The 24,077-nt window shown below is 55.2% G+C and overlaps 1 protein-coding gene across 4 annotated transcripts in view; it reads right to left on the reverse strand.

Moving 5' to 3' along the window:
* PRKAG2 (protein kinase AMP-activated non-catalytic subunit gamma 2) overlaps nt 1–24,077 on the reverse strand; it is a 318,315-nt gene that overhangs the window by 149,820 nt on the left and 144,418 nt on the right. The gene's annotated exons all lie outside the window — the stretch shown is intronic.

The raw sequence follows: 24,077 nt of genomic DNA on the forward strand, positions 1-24,077 counted from the left end.
GAGGCACAGATGTCCAACAGCTCGGCATGGGGCACTGGCAGTGCGGGCTGTGCGAGGCACGCAGCGCTGGCAATGGCAGGCACAGGGGACTGGGAGCACCCGGCGGGGAGGGCTAACAGAGGCAGGCATGGGGCACTAACTGCTACAGTGCACAGTGCTGTCCGTGCTGGGCACAGGAGGGAACGTCATAACACTGACTAATTATGGAGCCCTTGGGAAAACAGTCAGTGACTTCCTGTGCAAGTGGGTTAACGTATTTAAACACTTTCAATTACTTCATTCAGTCCCTGTAAGATTTGGACATAGGCAATATGCATTATGTCCATTTCACAGATGATGAAACTGAGGCCCAGCATGGTCAAACAACCTGGAGGAATTTTTAACATGTTTGTTGAGTGAGGAAGTGATGGGTTACCCCTCACTAGAAGAGATCAAAAGAACCAAGGATTCCTTCCCAGACTAGCTGTGTGGAAAAACTACACCCCCAGCAATCCTCACGAGAGCTGCTGGTTTGCCTGGACTCAGGCCCAAGAACCTCAGGTTCTAGTCCAAAGGCTGCAAGTCCTCAGAGCCCAGCACTCTTCCAGGCCACAGCCTCGGGGTGACCCAGTGGACACGGGGACACAGGCCAAGAGCCAGTGGCACGGTGCCAAGTGGGTTCAGCACCATCACCCGAGATGCCCCCTTCTCCGGGGTTACGGAAATGTGGCAGCAGCCTCGGCACTTCCTGGTGCTGCCCCATGAGGTGACATGCACCCCACTGGGTGACTGGGTCACATTTCGGGTGACGCAGCAGCTGGGCAGATCCAGTGTCAGGGTGTGACTGGAGGCAGCAGCAGCTGAGTGTCAGGTGCCACCTGGGACTCTGGGGTGGGGGGGTGAGGGAGGAGGCCCCCACAGCTGCCCATCACGTGGGGTAACATGAGCAGAGGTGGCCCCACCCTCACGTGCCCTCCTGGCACCCCTACTGCGGCTGCCTGGGGCTCCCTGAGGCTCCCTTTCCTGGGGACGGCGCTCCTCTGGCTGCCACAGGAAGGGGCCCATGTGCCAAGCCTGAGACTCAGATGAGGCGGTCCCCATGCGGCCTGCTTCCCCCACTCCCTGGAAGTGACTGATTTTGAGGCCTTACATGGCCGCCACAGGACAGCCCTGTAAGGGCTTTCATTCTGGCCCACTGGGAAAGCGTGTGCCCACTGGCCTGACCTGGGACGCAGGGCTACAGGTTCCAGATGGGACCCAGTCCCCAAAAAGTAGATGCTGGAGTGAACCGCACACACACTCAGCATACCTGGGGTCCTGGCCTGCTGAGGGAGGGGAAGGAAAATAGAATGATCCTCTCCTCTCTCGACATTTGCCTCTCCCAGAGGAAGTTGTGTGGGCTCATGAAGCTCTGTGCACAGTGTGAGGCTTCAGAGGACAAAGGCTCGGTGGAGCAAACCCACTCCCAACATTCCCCATCCCGTGGCTGGGTTCCCCAGCACCAAAAAGGAACGATGCTCACGGAGCGCCCCCACGTGCTCGGGGACAGTCGGCTGTGCCACGCGCAGGTGTGTGCTGGTGTAGGGCGTTCTCTCTGCCCCCTCCACAATGCAACTTCCTATTTCTCCTGTATGTCAGTGTCAAGTCCGGCCAGAGTAATGGAGTATGTGGGAAAATGAGGAGAAGGCAGACAGACACGAGGGTAAAAACGTCCCAGAAGGGCAGGGGTCAGAGAAGAAAACAGAATCCCAAGCCCGATGTCTTAGAAATTGGAGATGCTGTACGCAGCCTAAATCCCTTGAACCGTCTTCGGGGATGGCAGGAGCCATGGACTTGGCTGTCTTTGCTCTGATCCCTCCCGGTCCAGAGGCAGCCACGACTCCTCAGCTCTGGGGCTGGAGGATGCGCTCCTGACTTAAAAGCCCGGCTGTGCATCGGCGGTTTTTGAAAGGACATAGCGCCGAGTCTCTGAGAATGCTTTTGGCTTTCTTGCAGGTTTTTTTTAGCAGGGAGAAAACCTGAACACATAGAGCAGAATAATGAGCCTCCACGTTTCGGTCACCCGGCTCCCACATCTGTCAGCCTGTGCAGACCGCGTTCGCGGGTGGCCCCTGAAACTTCCACAAGAGAAGCATTTAGAAGTCTTGCCCAAAACACAAATTCCCAGCACATCAGATGCATCACCCTTCAAGGTCAAGTCTAAGAACCTGCACGTTCCCCGTCCACTCTCCCAAGGGATTCTCATGGATGGTAACGTGAGGGACTCACTGGTGGGGGTCAGATACTTCCATCCCTCCCACCCACTGGTTCACTCCCCAAATGGCCCCAACAGCCGGGGCTGGGCCAGGCTGAAACCTGGAACCCAGAGCTTCTTCCAGGTCTCCCACGGGGGTGCAGGGGTCCAAGGACTTGGGTCATCTTCTGCTGTTTTCCCAGTGCATTAGCAGGGAGCTGGATTGGAAGTGGAGCAACTAGGACTCCAACTGCCACCTGTATGGGATGCTGGCACCTCAGCAGCTTTATCCACTACGCCACAACGTCAGCACCAAATTGTTACTTTCTTCTTCTTCTTCTTTTTTTAAAGATTTTATTTATTAATTTGAGACGCAGTTACAGACAGAGAGAAGGAGAGACAGAGAGGTCTTTCATCTGCTGGTTCACTCCCCAGATGGCCACAAGGCCAGAGCTGGGCCGATCCGAAGCCAGGAGCGAGGAGCTTCTTCCAGGTCTCCCACGTGGGTGCAGGGGCCCAAGGACTTGGGCCATTTTCCACTGCTTTCCCAGGCCATAGCAGAGAGCTGGATCAGAAGAAGAGCAGCCGGGACAGGAACCAGCACCCATACAGGACGCCGGTGCCACAGGCAGAGGATTAACCTACTGTGCCACAGCGCTGGCCCCAACTGATACTTCTTAAATTAAGTATAAGCAGTATGAAATTCTGCTGGATTAAAAGCAGATCTAAAAAAAAAAAAAAAAAAGCTCCAGTTCTATTTGGGACCAAAAAGAAAGGAGGCTGGAGTGGAAAGGGAGGAAGATGGGAGGTATTAAAGGATGAAAGGGAATGCTGGGAGGTCAAGGGCAAGAACACGGATGGAAGGGGTGAGGGGTGGGGGATTCCGCGGTCACACGCATGAACTCTGCCTGGTCAGTGAGGGACTCTCCCATCTGAGGGGCTCTTAGCATTCCAGGAAGGAAGGAATTTATAAAAGGAAAACTTACAGATATAATGAAATGTCTGGGATTTGCTTCCAAATGATCAAAGAGGCAGGAGAGGAGGCTGTGTGTAGAGACGACATGAGCCTGGCCTTGAGCCAACAGTCACTGAGCTGATCGGCGGACACACTGCACTCTTCTCTCCTCCCATCATAGAAGTTGGAGAACTTTAAACACGGATGATGAGGGGCACACTAAGCAGTTCACATGGTGCCATCAGCCCCAGCAGGTGAGATACGGGACTAAGCCCGAGGTCCCTTGTTCTTTAGCAAGAAAACCCACAGATTAAAGGGGGATAAGTGTTCACTACTGGAGGTCAGGTGAATGTATGCCAGACCAATGGACGGAGACCACTGGCATGTCATCAGGCTTTGTCAGTCTATCTCCCTGTGTGTCCCCAGGGAGTCATTAAAGACGCAGGGGGTTCAGCAAGGGCTGGTGTGTGGGTTCCCAACAGAGCAGGCCCACACTGTTCACAGAAAGAGATTAAATCTATCCGTCCTGGGGCTGGCATATGACATAGCGGGTAAAGCTGCCGCCTGCAGTGCTGGCATCCGATATGGGTGCTGGTTCAAGTCCCGGCTGGTCCACTTCCCATCCAGCTCTCTGCTATGGCCTGGGAAAGCAGTAGAAGATGGCCCAAGTCCTTGGGCCCCTGCACCTGCATGAAAAGACCCAGAAGAAACTCCTGGCTCCTGGCTTCTGATCAGCTCAGCTCTGGCCATTGCAGCCAACTGGGGAGTGAACCAGCAGATGCAAGACCTCTCTCTCTGCTTCTCTTTCTCTCTCTGTGTAACTCTTTCAAATAAAAACATTAAATCTTTAAAAAAAAAATCTATCAGTCCTGTTCTCATCAGCTCCAGGCTGAAAAGATAGCCAACCAGTCACAAACTTGTTCCCTGTTTGACTTACCCAAGACTTGATGTCTAACAGGTGCATGGTAACCACTCATGCAGGAGGATGGGGGACACGGTTTCCATGAAGATGCGGAAACTGAGGCTTAGTATAATCAAGTAATAATGTGGCTCCTTATAAATATATGTATACATATATATATATATTTGCAAAGCACAGGGGTCAGTACAATGCCATCCATTAGACGTTTCAATTCTGCTATGAGAGTCAGCTCCCACAACACTGCAGAAAACATGCGTTCCTGGGACAAGTGACCTGTTCAATATCTAATGTGTGTGGGGCGGAGGCGGCGCAGGCTGACCTTGAACCTTGAGCTTCTCTGACCTTGTAGGGAAATGAGTGTTGGCAGCAAGGGAGAGCAAGAATTCAGGAAAACAAAAGTAGGAAGGAGGTTGCCCTTATAAAGTTAGGCTTTAAAAACACATAAAGAGCTGATGTAATTAGACAGTGATGAGAGGTGCCCAAGAGATTGTAATTACGCGGCTAGAGGACTTGGGAACGCCCATGACTCTACACGAGGCAACCCGGGTCACCTGTGGGGATGGGGGTGGGGGGAGGAATAACATTGTACTCTAACTTAATGACCAGAAGCCTTTTGGAGAAACTCCAGGTGAAGTGAACAGTGGGAGGTTGGCCATCCAAGCGCATATAACAGGATGCTCCAACACCCAACAAGGGAAGGGCTGCCTGGCTACAGACCCACCCCACACCCTACCACCGTCACCCAGCAGCCTTCAGTCTGGCTCCCCATGTAGCCTGGCTGACAGTGATGAGGCCTCGGTACACTGGTGTCCCCACGGCGATCCACAGCATTGCCATTAAGTGTGTCAGCTGCAATGAACAGACTCTAGCTCTGGCTAAGGTTCTGCAAACTATAAGATAAATCTGTTCTTGGCATGCTGATAACAGGGGGAGCTTTTTTAGCCTACAAAGCAGGTGACCCATCTTGAGTCTTGATGACTACTAGGGTTTGAATATAGCTGCTCCTTTGAAATGCAAGTGGAAATATGACTACCGTGGTGGTGCTGTTGGCAGGTGCGCCCTGTGAGGCGGGATCAGTCACTAGCAGGGATTCGAGCCTTTCTTGTCCCCTAAGAGTGGGTTGCTACCGAGCCAGGCTGCCCTCTGTGTTCTGCCTCTCTTGCACGTGCCCAGTTGCCCTGGTGCTTTCTGCCATGAGTTGAAGTAGCCAGGGGCCATGCTCTTGACCTTGCCAGCCTCCAGAACCGTGGGCCCAAATAAACGTCTTTCCTGATAAATCGGTCACAGGTATTTTGCTACAGCAACCAAAAACCTACACTAAGGAAGTGTCCCCACATGGGAGAACAGCTGGTCTCCACCTGGCTGGGGCTTCCCCCAGATTCACCATTGCTGTGTCGAGTTTGTCGTTCTGTTTGCCCATCCAGCATCTTTTTGCATCTTCCCTATGCTTGACCTCTGGACTGAGAGGAACGGGCTCCAGCCCTTAACTCCCAGCTCTCCTGTTGCCGTGGGATCTAGACTTGACCGGTGGACATCACGAGCCATACCCAGCTTCCACTGGGTAGAAGCAGGGGGATGCTGGCACAGTCGGCTCAGGCTGTCATAGCAAAACGCACAGTTGAGGTTGCTCAGGCAACAGACATCCATTTCCGCACAGTTCTGGAGGCTTGAAAGGCCAAGAGCAAGATGCCAGCATGGCTGGGTTCTGATGAGGGCTCCCTTCCTGGCTCATTAGTCCTCTTCTTAGAGGGCAACAGTCCCATCAGTTTAGGGCCCCACCCTTGGGACCTCATTGACCCTTAACTGCCTGTGAAGACAGTCACACTGGGGGTCAGGGCTTCGGCCTATGAATCTGAGGGGACATGGTTCAGTCCATTGCATGGCAGGAGTCCTCTGGGTGTGCCCCGGGCTCAGTGCACAGGCTGCACCTGCGATGGGCCGCATGGCCTCCACCACCCCAGCCCACGAGGTCGCTGTGGGCACTTCTTAGGATCTCCCTGTCTGGTGCTTCGCGCTGGGGAACCTGCGCTCCTGGAATACACTTTCTTTCTTCTCCAATAAAATCAGATTCCCTGAATCTTCAAATGGGATCTCCAGTTTTTGTTCACCACCTGGAAGCAGGCCTGCCTCCAGCTGCCTCGCACCTTCTAAAGAATCGGCCTTTGGGGATGGAGAGGGCCGCCTGTTCTAGCTCTGTCTTCCCCGGGGTGCCAGTCTGCCTCATCAGACCTAGCGCTACACCCACAAAGATGCATGCGGCGCCTGCTCGCGTGCCCCTGGCACAGGCACTGCACACAGACCGGCGGAGGGGCCCGAGGACATGCAGACGGCAGCATGCTGTTCCCACCTGGAGCGTCCAGACACATCTTTTAAAGTGCTCAGCAGGGAAGTAGCTGGAACAGACAGCAAAGGGCAGAAAGGCCCTGCCTGGTCCCCGGCCTGCACCCCTCCCTGCAGTTTCTTGTACAAGTTACGAGCTTGGGGAGATGGGATGTAAGGAAGGTGCACAGCTCCGACCTCCTGCTAGGCGAGCCTGACTACCAGGGCCCCTCCCTGCACTTCCCATGGAGGCCACGCCCCCACCCACAGGGGTCACAACTGCTCAGAAGGCCCTCCCCATCTCTTGCTTCCCTTACCCTTGCCACCTAAGATCACCCACTGACTCCCTGCGTGCCAAGCCCCGTCTTGGCGTCTGCCTTTTGGAGGCCTGCGCTGGGCAGAGGCGGCTCTGCTTCCTTCTCGGGCTCCTGTTCCATCTCGTCCTGGGAGCCAGTGCGGTCACTCGTATCTGGCTTGATGGGGCTCTGTCTTCTCCCGAGTCTGCCTGTCACTGTCAGCCTGTGCCTTCCACACAACTCTCCCTGCTGGCCGCGCTGGCTCTGTCCCCGAGCTGGTGGCCCCCCACCCCGACCTCATCCTCCAGTGATGAGCTTCAGGACAAGGTGGGAAATGAGGGGAGGCCCGGCCATGAACCTGGGCCCAGGGCAAGCTCTTGTGAGGTGGTGCCACCAGAATGGGGGAAGGGCTTCCCTTCCGGGACAGGGGTATCTTTTTTCCTTTCCCTCACCCCTAGATGGCACCTACAAACTGCCCCAGCTGCTGCTGCTGGCCTTTCAGCACCCCAAGGACAGGTGGCTGAAGCCCAGGTGACTGCAGAGAGACCACACGGCACATCTGGACTTCCTGTTCAGAGACAAATGTCATTGCTTGAGCCAGTTAAGAGTTTCCAGTAATGACAGTTCCCAAAGCATCTCCAAAAGGAGAGTCTAATTTAGCCAGTCCACGGCCCCTTCTAGAAGGAAGTGGGGCTATAAGTTCAAGATCTACATGCAACTAAAGCATGAGTGTGTGTGTATGTGTGTGTGTGAGCGACACAAACTGTGTTCTTGCTATTTGTGGAAAACAATTTTCTTAAAATAACTCAGCACAGACCCCGACACCCTGAAGTCAGGCACTGTGAGTCTGTTTTGGAAACAAGGCACTGTCAAGAGCTGCAAGATGCGTGTTGTGCCCAGGGAAGGCAACGGAGGGGGCAGCGGGGCCTCCAACCCTGCCTTTGCTGAGGCCACCATGGGGTGGCGAGGCGGGAGCTGGGCCCCCTGATTCCAGCTGCGCCTATCTGTGGTGGACAGTCCCTCTGTGGGCAGGGCCTTATTACCTTATTACCTCGGGGCTGCTCTGAGGCTACAGGTGTCTGTTAGCCTTGGAGGGTTCACACCCCCAGGGTGATCTTTAGCCAATGGGAAAGGCAGACTCTGTGACAGGCCTCTTTGATTCAGTAGAATTGGGGGTGGGGTGGGAATCCTGCTCCAAGGCTCCTTGGTAACCATGGAAACACACCCTCCACTGCCCTCCTCCTTGGCCACTCCTCCCTGCTTGCTGGGGTCACCTTCCAAATTAAAAGCCTGTTTTCCAGATGTCCAGGGAAATAACACTTGTCTGCTCTTTATTGGTCTAAGCACCTTAACACCCTCTGGGGCACGAGTTGCAGCCCAAGGCGTGTTGCTCAGAGGGCTTGGCTGGCTGTCCATAGGAGCGATGGCCCCGCCATTCCAGAGCCAGCCTCCAATGCCCAGAGCACACTCACTACCACCACCATGCTAGTGTCCTTGGGTGCCCTGTCCTCCCTCAGCCATCAGCATCACCACCCGCCCGGGCATCTGGACCAGCGCTCTGCAGCCTTGCCCAAATCTCATCTGACCAGTTCCTTGTCCTGCACAGCCACATTCCACAGATGGGACCCTCTCCCTTCCCCACCACTCAGAAATGCCCTTGCTGCCTCTTCCACCATCTCCACCATCTCATCCAGGGCTGAAGCCCAAACACCAGCAAGCACAAGGTGCAGATAGGGCCAGGAATCAGGCCGCTGCATGGCTGAGGGTGATCTGGCCAGACCCGGCTCCCCACAAGCACTTCCTTCCTCAAAGGCTTTCCCTGCGAGCACTCAGGGTGAGCAGCCAACACCCACAGGAGAGGTGCCACCCCCAGATCTGCTCTCACTCAATGTCTTCCTTGATGCCTTCACCCACGGCAGCCAGGGGCTCGTGCTAGGACCACAAAGCGGCAGTCCAGGGCATCTGATCCTGGCAGCCAGGAAGCAGCTGATGGCAGGTGCTACCATTGTCTGAGAATACACTTGGCTTCTCTGGAGTGGGCCGATGGTTCAGCTTCAAGTATTCGCAACCACAGGCCACTGCGCTGTTGAGCCAACTGTGTTTGCTTTCGTAGATGTTATCTGGCCCTGCAGTTCCATTCTGACCCATGTGCCCCCGTCCCCATGACAACCCCCTGCGAGTTCCACACCTACTCCCTGCCCTAGATTCTTCTCCCTCATCTGCCTCTACCGACCTGACTACCCTGCTGGCCCAGCTCTAGCCCACCTGCTCCTTGCAGCCTTCTTGGATGGCCCCCGCCGGTGGTATTGCATCTTGGTGAACTGGCTGTGGTTTCCTGCACATTACTGTCATGTACATTGCAAAATCCTCCTGGCAAATCTCCTATAGTCAGGTGTAATGCCGCAGCACTTTAGGCTGAGCCTTTAACATGAGAACAAAAAGTTTGTGGAAAAATGGAATCCAAAGATACACTTATTTTGGAGCAAAAATTTTTTGATACTCATGTACAGTCTTTTCATAATACGCATCGTCCATACGTTTTCAGAGCACCTCTGTACACAGTTCTTCCTGGTACGTTCTCCTGTTTAGCCCCCATGGACGTCCTACGTGGCAGGATGTAGACTCAGATCTGACCGAGACTTTGCTATCCCATAAAAGGGGTTCGGTTTAGTTGCAGTCTGGTTCCTCTAGCCCCTTCCCTCACCTCCTTTTCCCCCAGCTAACTTTAGGGGAACCTGATCTGTCACCCCCAAACCTTGATGTGGCACTGCCCACCAGCTCAGCCTTAGATAAAGATGAGAGAGTCTGAAAACCTAAGTGACAGAAGTTGGTCACCAAAGCTGCACCTGCGATTTTGTATGAAATGTCCGGAACGGTGAATCCGTAGAAACAGACCAGTGGTTGCCAAGGGCTAGGGGAGCTAGGGTGCCAGGAAATCGACAAAAGGCTGCAGGATTTCTTCCTGGGGTAACAAATTGTTCTAAACTTCACCGTGACAGATGTGCAGCTCCACGAACATTCCAAACACCAATGAACGCACACCATCAGAGTGTAGGCAAGGTATGTGAGTTATGTCTCACTATAGCTCTAGCTATGCATTTTTCACAAAGGAGTGGAAAAGTAGAAATTTGGTGCATCAGGCCCTATGGGAACATTTGGAGGAGTGGCTAGGGGTGGTGGGGGGAGACCTGCGGTCTTACCCAGGTACACTTAGACGAGAGCGATCATAACCAAGGAGAGATAGGATCTTGGCTGAGGGCCACATTCCAGGCAGCAGATTAGAAATACCCACATTTCTTGAGCTGCTGAAGTCCCTTAATCCCAAAGAGGGAGGACAAGTGACCCGGAATGCACAGCAGGAGCATTCCCAGGGTAGAAGGAGCCCCGTGTTCCGTGCGGCTCCTTCATTTGTTCCTTCCACAAACACTCAGGCACCAGATGGGCGCTGAGCACCCTCAGGCCTGAACAAACAGGGACCAGACGACCTTGTGGGCTGGTAGGGAGACAGGGCAGACTGAGGACAGACACCCTCTGGGGAGCACATATGCAGGAGCAGCAACAGATGGCCTGGAAGGAGAAGAGGGGGCCTCACCCCATCAGCCCGGGGGTGGGGTGTCCAGGAGCTTCCTGGGGGGGGGGTGGCCTCTCCAGAGGGGTGGGAGTGGTGACTCAGACAGAAGGAACAGCTCCTGCAGAAAGCAGAGAGCTGAAAATACATGACCCACTTAGAGAAGGGCAAGGTGGCTGGGGCAGCTTGGTGTCCAGGGTGAAGGCTGCGCAGGGGATGAGCGGTGAGGGTTGAGCCGACTGAGACTGCAGCACAGTGGGCTGTGGGATTTGGAATTCTAGAGCAACCCACAGCTCCTCGTGGCCTTTGGGAAACCCAGGGCCAAGACGAGAGGGCATCCACAGTGCGTGGGTTTTGTGGTTGAAGGGCGGACAGACGGGCAGCCTCCTGTCCCCAGCGTGGTCTCCTGGTGCTATCGGGGCTCTGGCACTTCAGCTGTGTGCTTCAGGGAGAAACCAAGACATAAAATCCTTGTCCCACCTCCTTCGGGGGCTGCTCCGCAGATCTGTGGGGGCCATGTGTGGAAATATTCACATGCATTTTCACCACTATTCTAACAGCACAGCAATTGCCACTTGGCTCTGGAATGGTCACAGTCAACCAAGATTAAAAAGTTGTGACAGCACAGTGTGTCGGTAAGGGCACTCATCTGGGCTGATGAGGGGTTGGAACTTGGCACAACCTCAATGAAGGGCAATTGGGCGACATCTGTCAATCTAAACAGACACACAGGCATTCTGTGGCCCAACGGTTTCACTCCCAGGAATTTATTTCCGAGGTATATTTGCCCATATGCACAAAAGACATGTACAGCAAAGGTTGTTGCCAGATTATATGCACACACACACCACAGACGAAGGGATTTCTGTTTCTCCTTTTTCTTTTTTGATGAGCAGAGCATTTGCAAGTGGGAATAAATGCCATAGTGAGTTGATCCCCATGTGCAGATGCTCTGCTTATTTAGCTTTTTCTTTTTTTAGATTTTTTTAAAAAAAAAAACTTATTTGAAAGACAGAGTTACAGAGAGAGGAGGAGGAAGAGGAGGAGGAAGTGGAGGAGGAAGAAGAGGGAGAGGAGAAGGAGGAAGAGAGAGAGGGAGAGAAAGGAGAAAGAGATAGAGAGAAGAGAGAGAGAGAGAGAGAGAGAGAGAAAGATATATATATATATATATATATATATATATATATATATATATATATCTTCCATCCACTGGTTCACTCCCCAAATGACCGTAATGGCCGGGGCTGGGCCAGGCCAAAGCCAGGAGCCCAGAGCTTATTCCAGGTCTCTCAAACGAGTGCAGGGGCCCAAGCACTTGGGCCACCTTCCTCTGTTTTCCCAGGCACATCAGCAGGGAGATGGATTGGAAGTGGAGCAGCTGGGACTCAAACTGGTACCCATATGGGATGTCAGCATTGTAGGTGGAGGCTTAACCTGCTACACCACAGTGCTGAGCCTGAAGGAATTTCAAAAAGTTCATGGCAAATTCACATTTTCTTTTAATTCCAAAACTTAATTTTTGCTTTGAAAGGCAGAGAGAGAGAGAGGGAGAGACAGACAGACAGACAGACAGACATCTTCCATCCACTGGTTTGTTCTCCAAATGCCTAGCTGGGGCTGGGCCAGTCTGAAGCCAGGAACCCAAAACTCAATCGGGGTTTCTCATGTGGGTGGCAGGGACCCAAGAATCTGAGCCATTTCTGTGAACTTTCTGAAGCACCCTCGTGTGTGTGTGTGTGTGTGTGTGAAAGAACTGAGAGCTGATTCATCGATAGGAAGCTAAGTGGTTTATGAATGACCTATACGGCGGAGTACAATACAACCATAAAAACAAGGAGACATCTCCTATGAACTCCTGGGAAATGACTGTAACATAAATTGTGAAAATTGTCAGAATCAAAATGGAATCACTTGCGTCAAGCTCTAACAAAGATAAAAAATAAATAAACCCAGAAGGCTATGAAGGAGAAAACCTCACGTTTATGCCTAAAAACAAGAGCGATCGCAAGAGACTCTGCCAGCACCAGGCTCTGCACAAAAGCCAACACGCCTGACACAGGAAAGCGAGTGCAAGGACGTCAGCCCCACAGCTGCCTGTGCAGCCCTGCACTGCCGCCATCCTTGCTATTGATCCTGTGGCCAAGGATGGAGGATTGTGTCCGAGTATCCCACGTGAGCCTCCTCATGTTGCTGTAAGCCCCTGCCTCAGCCTCCTTGAATAAGGCACGTGATCTTCCACGGCACACCCACTCCCACTGCAATGCACTGTTGTTGCCAAAGAAACGTACAGGTCTTTGGCGAATCTGTTATCTCGGTTGACATTGTGAAGGGGTCAAACCGCAAGCTGCACAACAGTATGTAAGATCCGTTAGCATTTGTGTGAAAAAAAAGAGAAGCCTATAAATGCAGCGAGTATCTTTGAAAGGATGTGAAATAACTTGCCTCTGGGCAGGGGACCTGGGGCCAGGCATTTAGAGCGGAAGAAATGTCTTGTTTCTGACCATGCACTACCACTATGTTCTCCCTGAATTTTGAACATGTACATGCATTGCCTACTACAGACATGTTTAAGCAAAACATTATTCCAGGGACTGAAGTTGATCTATGAGTTTCTAGTATGTTCCGCTCTACCTGGTATTGTACAAATCACTCCATTTGCATCCCGGGTGCCTCATTTGTAAAACAGGTGCGAGGGTACTTTACCTACCTGGAAGCAGCAGGTTGGGTGGAGGATTCTTTTAGATCCCTCCCATGTCTAAGACAAGAATCTCACATGGTCCAGCACAATCAAAAACAGGGCATCCCAATGAAGGGATCCCAGGACCCTTGTCTGCCTGAGGTCCCCTGGAGCAGAGCTTGTGGGGCCAAAACTACAGGGGCGTGTAGGACCATTGGAAACTTCCTCCTCCTTCCACCCCCCGCCCCCAGCAACCCCGCACCACCCACCCCATTCTACCCGGCAGCCTGCCAACTTGTTCCTCCCCACACACAAGGACACCGTGCGCTTGGCTTCCTTTCTCACCGTCTCAATACCTGCCCCACGACAGGGCTCTAGTATCCATCACTTCTCCCTTGCCATGGGGCTCCTTTGCCGGCCTTATCTCTCACTGTGCTTTGATAAAGGATCAGGCAGGTGAGGAGGGGGACGCTGGATCCCGTCTGAGACCCAGGGAGACAGCAGCGCCGCACGGAGGCTCTGGGTCAGCAGGAGCGCGAGAAGAGCGCACTGTGGCCTTCCCACCGTCAGCCGACAGCTCAACACCAATTCGGTTCCCGGGCGTCAGCCGGCACGTTCTTATTATGGATGTGCCGCTCACACATACCCCAGCTGATTAGATAGACGCCAGCCGGAGGCTCTGATTGCGCACCATCCGCACTTCCCCGCGTGCCTCTGCATCCCGGGCTGCGGCCAGGAAAGGTGCCCGCTCTCACTCTGTGCTCCCGTGAGCCCCTGCGCGGAGAGGAGGCCCACATCACTATCTGGGTCTCCTGGAATGAGTGGCCACTGAGGGTCGGTCTCATGTCAGCTCCAGAAGCCTATTTGTTCCTTTCTCGCCAAGCTCAGCTGCCCTGGGGAACGCCCTCGCTGTCAGGGGGAGACAGGGAGAAACAGCCACGGTGGACATTTTCCTCTCTGTAACGCGCATTCCTTTTTCAAGGTGCTCTGGGTCTGGGAATGGCTTGAGAAGCTGTGATTCCGCACCAGTCACTGTTCTGTGTGCTGTCACCTCTGTTGATCTGCACCTGGCCTCTGGGGACTGAGCACTGCCCCCTGGCCCCTGTCACCCCGGGGCCCCAACACTCCCACTGCACTTGGATCCCCCTTGGTGACAGTGGGTCCCTGCTGCAGCGACCTCAGAGCTCTTCACGGGCCTGGGGCTCCCACCCAGCCTTGGTGCAGGTGGGTCTCTGGGGCCCTCCCAGGGTGGGCACATAGGTCTTCACTGGCAAACCCCCTCTGAGCGCCCATTCTCCCAGACCCCCAGACACCTTCCTCTGCGGAACGCTGAGGGAAGGCAGGCACTCCCGCTCCACCCAGCGTGGGCTGCCTCTGGGCCACATTTTAGTCAATCCACCAAGCAAACTGCGAGAGCCCTGCCTAGTCCCTCGAGCCCTTCTTTTTTATACATTTTTTTAAAAAAAATTAAGATGGATTTATTTATTTGAAAGGCAGAATTACAGAGAGGGAGAGACAGCATGAGACAAAGAGAGAGAGAGAGAAAGAAAGAGATATCTTCTGTCTGCAGGTTCACTCCCCAACTGACTATAATGGCCAGGGTTGGGCCAGTCCAAAGCCAGAAGACTGGAACTCCATCCAGGTCTCCGATGTGGACGGCAGGGGCCCAAGAACTCAGGCCATCTTCTGCTGCTTTCCTGGGTACATTAGGAGGGAACTGGACCAGAGGTGGAGAGCCGGGACTCAAACCCATGCTCACGTGGGATGCTGGCATTGCAGGCAGAGGCTTCACCTGCCATACCACAATGTCGGCCCTCAAGCCCCTTCTTGAAAAGAACCCAGGGAGTGGCCATCTTGCCAAGCAGTTGAGAAGCCAGTTAAGATGCCCATGTGCCACACTGCAGTCCCCAGGATCAACACATGGCTCTGGCTCCTGACTCCAGCTTCCTGCCAATGCAGACCCTGGAGGGCACTGGTGATGGCTCAAGTGCTTGCCACCTGTGTGGGAGACCTGGATGGAGTTCTCAGCTCCTGACTTCAGCCTGGCCTACTCCCACCTCGTGTAGGCATTTGGGAATGAACCAGTGGATTGGAGTTTTCTTTTTCTCTTTGCCTCTCAAATAAAGAAAAAAAGAAAAGAAAAGAAAAGAAAAGAAACAGAGTGGCCATATCACTAATGGCTCTAGTGGAGTTGACACTCGGGGTCCTGGAGCCCTCGGCTGCCCGTGGCCTGTGCACAGTGGACAACTTCTGGCAGCGTGTGGCCCTGAGCTCTCCACATTCCAAGCTTGGTTCCTTCGCTCCCCGATGCCCACGTGCTATTCTAGCCCCGTCTCATAGCCAGGAGGGCACAGGGCCTCTCAGTGAATCTCTTGTCCAGTGTTTAAAACCCACCCAGGGAGAACAAGGAAGGCTGTCCAGGACGACCCCCGCCTGGTCTCACCGAGTCTTGGCAGCCCGGGGGGGAGGCACAGTCACCCCAACTCGCAGACCAGGCGAAGGCGAGGTGCGGGCCCAGAGCCAGGACTCGGTCCCCTTCTTCTTGCAGTAGCCATTCCCAGAATACTTTTCTAACATTTTGAAATGATTTTTCACTTTTATGGTTTAAAAATACAATCAAATACACTAAAAATAAACACACATACATCACGGAGGAGCCACCACCTCTCCCACAGAGCTGAGTGCGAGGAGGTGACTACCCCGCGTGTGGCAGGCAGGACAGCTCCTCCGACACCGAAGACTGCTCCCGCTCCATCCCCGAGTTCACAACCCTGCCAAGTCTTTCAGCTCCTTTTCATATGCCGTGAGTCCGAGTCCTCCCTCATATCTCCTTGCTTAATTAAGTCCCTGCCCTTGGAAAATATTTACAATACCAGAGGAGAATGAAGATTAAGAAACTGAGTAAAACCCAAAAGAATTAACAAAAGACTATATTTATAATTCAGCATTACATGCTGTGGTGGAGACGAGAAGGAGAGGAGCGAGGGTCTGAAGGCGCGGGGAAGACCTCACGCCACAGGGGCTCCCGGATGCTCACGGCCGCGGTGCCGGCCCCCTCGCCCCGTTCCTCTCCAGGCGGGAGACTGTGGGTCCCTCCAAATACCCCCACCCTGCCAGCAGCCCCACCCCTGCTTTGATTTTCTTTGAGTTTTCTATCCTAGGGATGAAGGTGATCTATTTTTAGTGTAGAGGCTGGTGTAAGTAAGGGGTTGCTATAGCGACGGCTGGTGGTTACAAACCCAGTCCTGCTACAGCTCCTGGTCACAAATAACCCCCAAGGCTGAGCCCCAGGAAGAATGCATTCTGGGAGATTGGAGAGCCCCCTTCCCCTGGGGGGCCCTGCCTGCTGTCTTCTCGGGGTGCCGCCGACAGGCTGAGCCTTGCTGGTGGGGAAGCAGATCACACGTGGGACGCGGGGCACTGCCCAGCAAAGGAAGTGGGACCTTGTCGGGGACGGATGCTGCACACCAATCACCAGGTGAGCGAAACACCTGCACTTGTGCAGACACGGACGGGGTGCAGCTCAGGTCACAGGACAGAGAGCACACGGCACCTGCTCCCAGAACAGCCGAGGAGGGGGAGGCACGCACACAGTGATGCTGCCTCGCCCACGGAGGCTGCACACCGGCAATCCCAGTGCGAGCCCAACAGAGAGGCTCACAGACACAGAGGACGGTGGGGAGCCATGCTCTCTGTCACAGCCCCGCCGGACGCCTGGATGGATGCAGGATTTCCCGTCAGACCTCAGCCCTGCAAGTGAATGAACCTCAGCCCCACGCACCGACACAGCTGCATCGCAAACGTTCAAGCGAAGACTCCAGACAAACACCTCAGCTAGCTATGGAGTTCCAAGCTGGATGCTGCTCACTGTGACAGGACCCTGGAAGGGGACGTGGGGGGGCACTTCTGGGATCTAGAAGGTGTTCTGTTCCTTGATCCACATACTGGTTATATCGACGCATTCAGTTTGTGCAAATTTACCACCAATGAAAAGTGCATTTTTCTTATATGCAGGCTTATATGTCGGTATACTTTGCCCTAAAAAGCTCTAAAGTCAGCCTTGTCAGTCAAATCGCAAAGGCAGGACCAGAAGCTATTCAGTGTGGTCTGAAGGGGAACCTGTTAACTGCGGCTGGGGGCCCTCCCGGAGGAGGCAGGCCCAGCTGCACGGGGCTGCAGGGAGTCCACACGCGGGATGCCCAGGCCTGGGCATCAGGCTGGGTTGGACTCCGAGTGATGCGCCAAGAGCCATGGAGCCTGCAGAGAAGGAAGACCCTGGTGACAACACCAGGGCATTGAGCGAGACCCGAGCCCGGGTGCCCCTGGGGAGCCACGGAAGGGGAAGCTTATTGTGCCTGGCCCACCCATTGGACCTGTCTCCTCGAGGTCCCTGGCCACAGCTGCTGAGAGCTCACCTCCATGACGCAGCTACTCCCACGGTCCCTTTCCATCAGCTGTGGCTGTTCCTTGACCAAAACCCGGGCTGGCAAGCGAAGCCGCCCAGAAGTGAGAAGCAGGGTGGGGGGGAGGGGACTCCGACCTCACACCCGTGTGACTCACAGGCCAGCCTGGGGGAGTGGCAAGAGTGTGGACGGGGGACACGTCAGAGAGGTAGTGCTGCAGAGGGTGTGTGGACAGTGGTCGGAGGGGGCTCTGTGGACAAGAGCGCCTGTCTCACCAGAGGTGGGCTGAGAGACTGACACGTCTCCTGGCCTCTCTGAGACTTAGTTTTCCCATCTGCAACTTGACCTGCATTGACAGCTACCAAATGCAAAGACATCGTAGACGCCCCACCCTGTGACGGCATCATGGAGAGTTACGGTGATGTCCTGGCCCAGGCCGGGGCTCCAGCTCCCCGCCCACCCTGGCCTCTCTCTGCTCCCCTGGATGACTCCAGTTTACCCCCAAGTTCTAGCCCACCTGCTGCATGGCCCCTCACCTTTCACACTGTCTCTGAAGGCCGGAGACATGGTGCTGTGCACACAGGGCCTGGGCTGGGAGTCACGCCCGCTCAGAGGGACAGCGCTGTCACAGCCGAACGGCAGGAAGCCTACAGATCCCGGGGCCCCTCCCGCCATCACACCTCAGCCTGTTCCTCCCCTGTGCAGACCCCTTGGGGAGTCCCGGTTCCCTGGGGTTCGCCCTCTTCCAGCCTGGCATGTCCTAAAACCTGGCACCGTCCTCTCTGGACTTTCCTTTGTTTCCCTCCACCACTTGGGTCCCTCCCGTGACGTGCAGGGCAGAGGCCACCCCAACTTGCACCCAAGCTCCGGAGCACTCAGCATGAGCACCCGTAGCCCAGGGTGGTCCCGGCCCCCCAGCTGGACTGCAAACTGCAAGGAGCCCCACTTCAGGCCTCCGCGTCCTCTGCAGCCAGCCTAACGCCCAAGGACCATGGATACAGTCGTCAGACCGACCAACCTGGGCGCGTGTTTGCTTTACCCAGTGATACACAGCCCCGGGCACGCCATCGGAGGCCTGGGTCAAGAGCAGCTTGGCCGAGTTTGGGCTTCACAGCCAACTTCCGAGCTCCGGCAGCCCGGAAGCCCAGTCTGAAGGCTCCAGGTGGGGGACTCCTCTCCAATTAAGCCACAACATGAAAGTCCACAGACAGGGACCCAGTAGTTTCAAAACACCTGCTTGTTCAGTACAGCACCTGCGCTTTCAGAAAGCGAAACGCCTGCAGCGCCACAGGCACACAGGGGCTGGACGCGGGTCTCTGGGGTGACCTCAGAGGCAGCCCCCAGCCTGCTCCTCGGCAGACGCTGTCTACGCCATCGCCCCAGCACAGGCTCGGTCATCAAGTGCATGCCTCGTACTCCGTGAGTTTCCTGCGAGGCTCTATTAGTTAGGATTAACTCTGCTCACATTTAACTGAAAAATTCAAAGAAACAGTGTGCTTTCAGAATGTGCCCACCCCAGCTGCATCGCTGACCATGCATCAGGCTCCCTAAGAGCGGGCGTGGGCTCGTCTGATGGAGTAGCACTCCCAGCGGATGGAAGCAAAGTGAGGCCGTGTGCTTGTCTGCTGACCCCACACCGGCGTCCTCATGACTGGACGCAGGTGGAGGATCTGAAGCCAGCTCCAAAGCCCTCTGCCTTGCTCCTTGCGGGTCAGAGGCGTGCTCAGGGCCTAGACAGATGGTGTCTTTTTTTTTTTTAATTTATTTGACAGGTAGAGTTATAGACAGTGAGAGAGAAAGACAGAGAGAAAGGTCTTCCTTCCGTTGGTTCACTCTCCAAATGGCTGCAACGGCCAGAGCTATGCTGATCTGAAGCCAGGAGCCAGGTGCCTCCTCCTGGTCTCCCTTGCAGATACAGGGACCCACGCACTTAGGCCATCCTCCACTGCCCTCCCAGGCCACAGCAGAGAGCTGGACTGGAAGATAAGCAACCGGGACTAGAACCCGGCACTCATATGGGATGTTGCGCCACAGCTGGAGGATTAACCAAGTGAGCCATGGCGCCAGCCCCAGATGGTGTCTTTTAAAGAATGAGAAGTGGCCTCAGCCTGGCTGAGAAACACATCCCTGAGAGAGGTGAGCCATGAGGAGGCCTGAGCTGGGCGCGTGAGGCCTGGGGGAGAGCCCGGAGCAGCCGAGCCCGGGACATGGGCCCCTGCCTTTGGAGCCGCCTGGCTCAGAGACTCCCTTCCCAACAGAGCCAAAAGCACTTAGAACTGAAGAGGACAGGTGACCGATGGGAGCGACAGCTTGTGTTAGTATTTTTTTTTTTAATTTTCTCTCTTGATGTCTGGCATCTGGGGTCCAGCTAACTGCCCCATTCAGGGTCAGCCAAACCTTAGAGACGCAAGGAGCTCTCACGTGGGAGCCCATTTTCAGGTGTAAACCAACCAATCCGGAGCCCATGCTCCAACCACCTTCCTTGTCTGGCTCTTACACACTCCAGAGGCAATACTCCCCGGCTGGGGGCCAGACAGCTGGAGGCAGCCCCTGTTCCAGACGCAAACCAGCCAGTCCTACACCTGCTTACCCTGCCTGGCTTCGTGTTTCTCTGTGAAACCACAGCGGAGGCTCCTGCCCACACTCCCCCTGCTCCCTGTGTCTCCTCTCACAGGGCCCTCCTCCTCCTCTTGGGAACTGTGACAAACCACCTTCTCAGCGACAGGCCGCCTCCTCCCAGACCCTGGGCCTCAGCAGACCTGAACGACAATGAAGCGCACACTACGTTGACGTCTCCCCGTTGCCTGTCCAAGCTGTTTCCCTTCTGCTTCGCTCTGCACTGGTTTCCCAGCGTGCACGCTCACTAACTTGTTTATCAAAGGCAGCGCTTGAAGAGAAACGTGCACTTATTTCTGATCAGCAGAGGAGTCCTCAGAATGGGACCCACCTCCCTGAAATGCTCTCCAAGGCCTCGCTCTTCCTGGGCACTGGGTGCACAGCGAGGTCACCCGCCCGCACTAGGCCACCAGCAGTCTGGGGCTCAGACACAGCAGTCAGGGCCTTTGCTCTCTGGTTGCTTCCAAAGCGCCTGGAGGCCAGGGATGCGAGATTACTTGAATCACTGATAAGAAAGCTAAGGGAGACAGCATGGATGTCAAGCTCTGGGCCCCAGCAGTGCTAGCTCTCCTTTGCTGTTCATTTACGAAATCACTGGAAGTGGAGGATTTGCAGTATCAGCCAAGTGCTTTGGTTACCCGACTCACCCAGGCGTCCTGTATCTGCCTGGAGCCCTGAGACTGGACGCTGGTCCACTCCACCAGCCCGGTCCGCGCTGCACAGAACCAGCATGGAACCAGCACCATTCACTTCAGACTCCTCCAGAAGCACAGGGTCAGAGGAGGAGGCCCAGCAGGGAGGGGAGACGCCACCTCCCGGGGCTTACACCTTGCACCACCGCCGCTGCCCCTGCCGTCCTCAGAGTGTGCTGGAAGCCGGCAGTGGCCGAGCCAAGGCCCGGGGCCAAGGATACACAGTGGTTTAAGTCGAGGTCGTGGCCCGCGGGGAACACTCATGTTGATTTGTTCCTGAGAGTGTTTGTATTTCACGTATGTTTTGTTCTTCCCAATCACTAAAAGGCAATTTATTACAGGAGGATGGACTTCACCTTGCTCTCCGGTGTCCTAAGCTCTGGGGCCCTTAGAGCTGATACTCCTCAGCTCCCCAGGCCCACGGGGTCCCCTGGGGCCAGGGCCCTTTAGGAGGGCACGGCGGACAGAGGGTGGGGGCAGCAGCTGCCCCATATCCAGCAGGGTTTCCGGCCCCAGCATTGAGCCACCAAGCCGTGCAGGGCAGGGCGAGGAGAGGGAAGGGGAGTTCAGGGTTAAACAGGCTCAGAGTTCCAGTTGTGGACGATGGACAGTTCTGGTGATGTCGGCTGTGTGACAGCGTGGATGTCACAGCGCCGCACGTCCAGCACTGGAGAAGGTGGCGAGTCCTCTGCTGTGTGTATTTCACCGCACACCACAGCTGTAGAAAGCCCCACAGTTGTCTGTCTATGCTCAGCCGGGCCTGCGCACGGTGAGGGTGGGCCGGCTCCCTGCTCACTGTGTATGTGCGGTGCTGGAGGTACGGCCAGCACAGAGCAGGTGCTGGCGGGAACAGCAGAGTGTGGGTCAGCCTTGAACCTGAAGGTGGGACAGTCAGGACGACGGTTCTCCCCGCGAGTGACTGAAATCTATCAGAAACAGCTACATAGCTATGGGCAGAGCTCAAGGAAACCCAACGGCCATGCCAGTCGCCAGGCCAGGGGATGAGCAGCCAGAGGCAGCGTGGGGACCCTGGGGAGCGAGAAGGGAGCAGGGGGCCAGGCTGGAGGGTACAGTTCAGAGAACAGACCTCACTCTGCAGCTCGCCCTCTGTGTGAGGGGAGGAGCCAAGGGCTCCGCCTGCACTAACCTGGCGAGCAGCACTGGGGTGACCTGAACGTAGCTTTGCTCCAGGAGCCACTGCATGGTCATACCAAGCTGGGCTCACAGGCAGGGGAGGCTGAGGCTGCGGTCTCCATCTCCGCTCAGACCCTCACAACACGGACGCCACACTCACCCTGACCGCTGTCGCTGGGGCAGGCCCTCGAAGGGATGTCTGCCTGGACGCAGACTGCAAACGCTCAGCACTCAGTTACGTCCCTCTAACTACGCAGGGTGGAAATGCGCTGCCCCTGATGCTCTTGGATCTGATTAGCATAAGCCCGCCCCCATATTCCTTTACATTTTCATCACCATCAGACTCTTTGTCCACCTGATCTGGGCCTCTCTATACCACGGAGCATGCAAGAAAACCTGAAGTCAAAGTCCTCACTTGCCCAACACGCACAGCATGGACCCTGGGGGAGGCAGCTCTCCTTGCCTGCTCAGAGTGGGAGCTGGGCACGTGCAGAGCTCAACGCAGGGGCGGGGGGGGGGCACCATGTGGGTGTGCAGAGCTTTAGGGGGGATTTTATCACAGTGCTATAGGGTTCCCACTTCCAAGGAGCTTCCGTGGACGTCCTCCTGAGAATGCCTCCCCAGGCCACCACACATGGGCTCAGTGCACTTGCTCTTCTGTTTGCTCTGGGCGGTCGAGAGACTGTGGGGTCAGGTGTGTGTGTGTGTGTGAGTGTGTGTGAATAGGTATTTCAGTGTGATTTTCCTGTGCACTCACATGTGTAGCTGTGTGCATGCATGCCCATGGGTAACAAAGATGTGTCTTCTGACCTGAGCAAGGACAGGGAGGTCACCCGAAGAAGCAAAGTGCATCTTGTCCCCTTGGGGAGCGGCTTCACCCTGTTTGGGCCCAGAGGGGACAGTGGTTCCTGGAGAAGACTGGCACAGCTCCAGGAGAGACCAGTGAGGCACAAGGGATCCAAGCTGGATGCCCAAGTCAGTTTATTTGGGGGGAAAATGAGGATAAATAAAACACAGGTATTTTCGGGGCTCCTCTTGGAGGGGGGAAGAAGAGGCTTCATCTAAAACTCATTAGCTAGAGGAATGTGAAGGAGAGGGAGCTACTGAGAACGACTTGACAAAACGGAATCCCGAAGCAGTACTTCCTACAGCCAGGAAGGGCACTGGAGAGGCAGATTGTCAAGCCATCACGAACCTGTGTCTGTCCATGGTGATGCTGCAAGGGGTCCATGCTAGCGACAAGGACAGAACAAGCCCTCCAGGACAAGATCCCCACCCTGCAGGGGCCAGGAGATCACAGAATGGGTCCCTGGGGCGATTCTGGAGAGACTGATCCCACAGCTGGGTCGTACCAGGTGTGGGGAGGGGTCAGATTTCCAGAGGCAGAGAGCTGGGAGCGAGGCTCTCTGCCGACTCTCTTCGGCTGTTTTTCCTTCACTCAGTGGATCCCACGCTGGGCACTGCAGAGGGGCTGACACCTCCTGCTGGCCTCCCTCGTGCCTCCTCTCACCGCAACTCTGAAAGTCAGATGCACAGCAAAGCTAGCTCCTGGGCTCTGGCCACCACCGAGGGGCCTCAGCCCAGGGAGGGGCTGTGGCGTTGTCACTTGCTCCCCAAATCCCCGAGGAAGGCTTGGTGGGAGTGGGGCGAATGCTGAGGACCCTGCAGTCCATGCTGGGGCATCTATACGGGTGCACTTGCACAACGCGGTCGAGATGCACATATTAAGTTGATCTCAGGAGCCCAGGAGACAGGATGACTGCCAGCTTTTAAATGCCAGGGGAGAAACCACCGTCTGGCACATAATAGGGCTTTAATAACGGGCCTGCCCGTTCCCATTAGCAAAAGCAGATTTTTTTAGTCCAATAATAGGTTCAGCTTCAAGTCTACAGTAAGTGAGTGCTGATTACTTTATTATCTAACATTAGAGTCTTCTTTTTAGGTCATATCAACGGACCTCAAGCCCAGGGGGTCTCTCCGTGGTGGTGGTAGGGTGCCTTATTCCCGTGCAAACTCCCCTCGGTCAGAACCCTGCTCTCTGACTCTCTGAAATGGGTTTTCTCCCGCAGGAGGCTGAATGTCCCTGAATCCAAGGAGCAAGGTCCGCACTGGCCCCCTGCAGAGTCCTCAGGAGGACACTGACCCACCTGAGCCGCCTGGAGCCACACAGCAGGGAGGCAGCAAGAGCTCCAGGGGGATTTTATGCCGACTTTTCTTTCCTTTCCGTTCCACTTCTCACTAACTGCCCGGATGCTTTGTCAAAGTCAGCTTCCTGCCACTTAA

This window comes from Lepus europaeus, chromosome 5 (assembly GCF_033115175.1).
Source record: "Lepus europaeus isolate LE1 chromosome 5, mLepTim1.pri, whole genome shotgun sequence".
Lineage (NCBI taxonomy): Eukaryota > Metazoa > Chordata > Mammalia > Lagomorpha > Leporidae > Lepus > Lepus europaeus.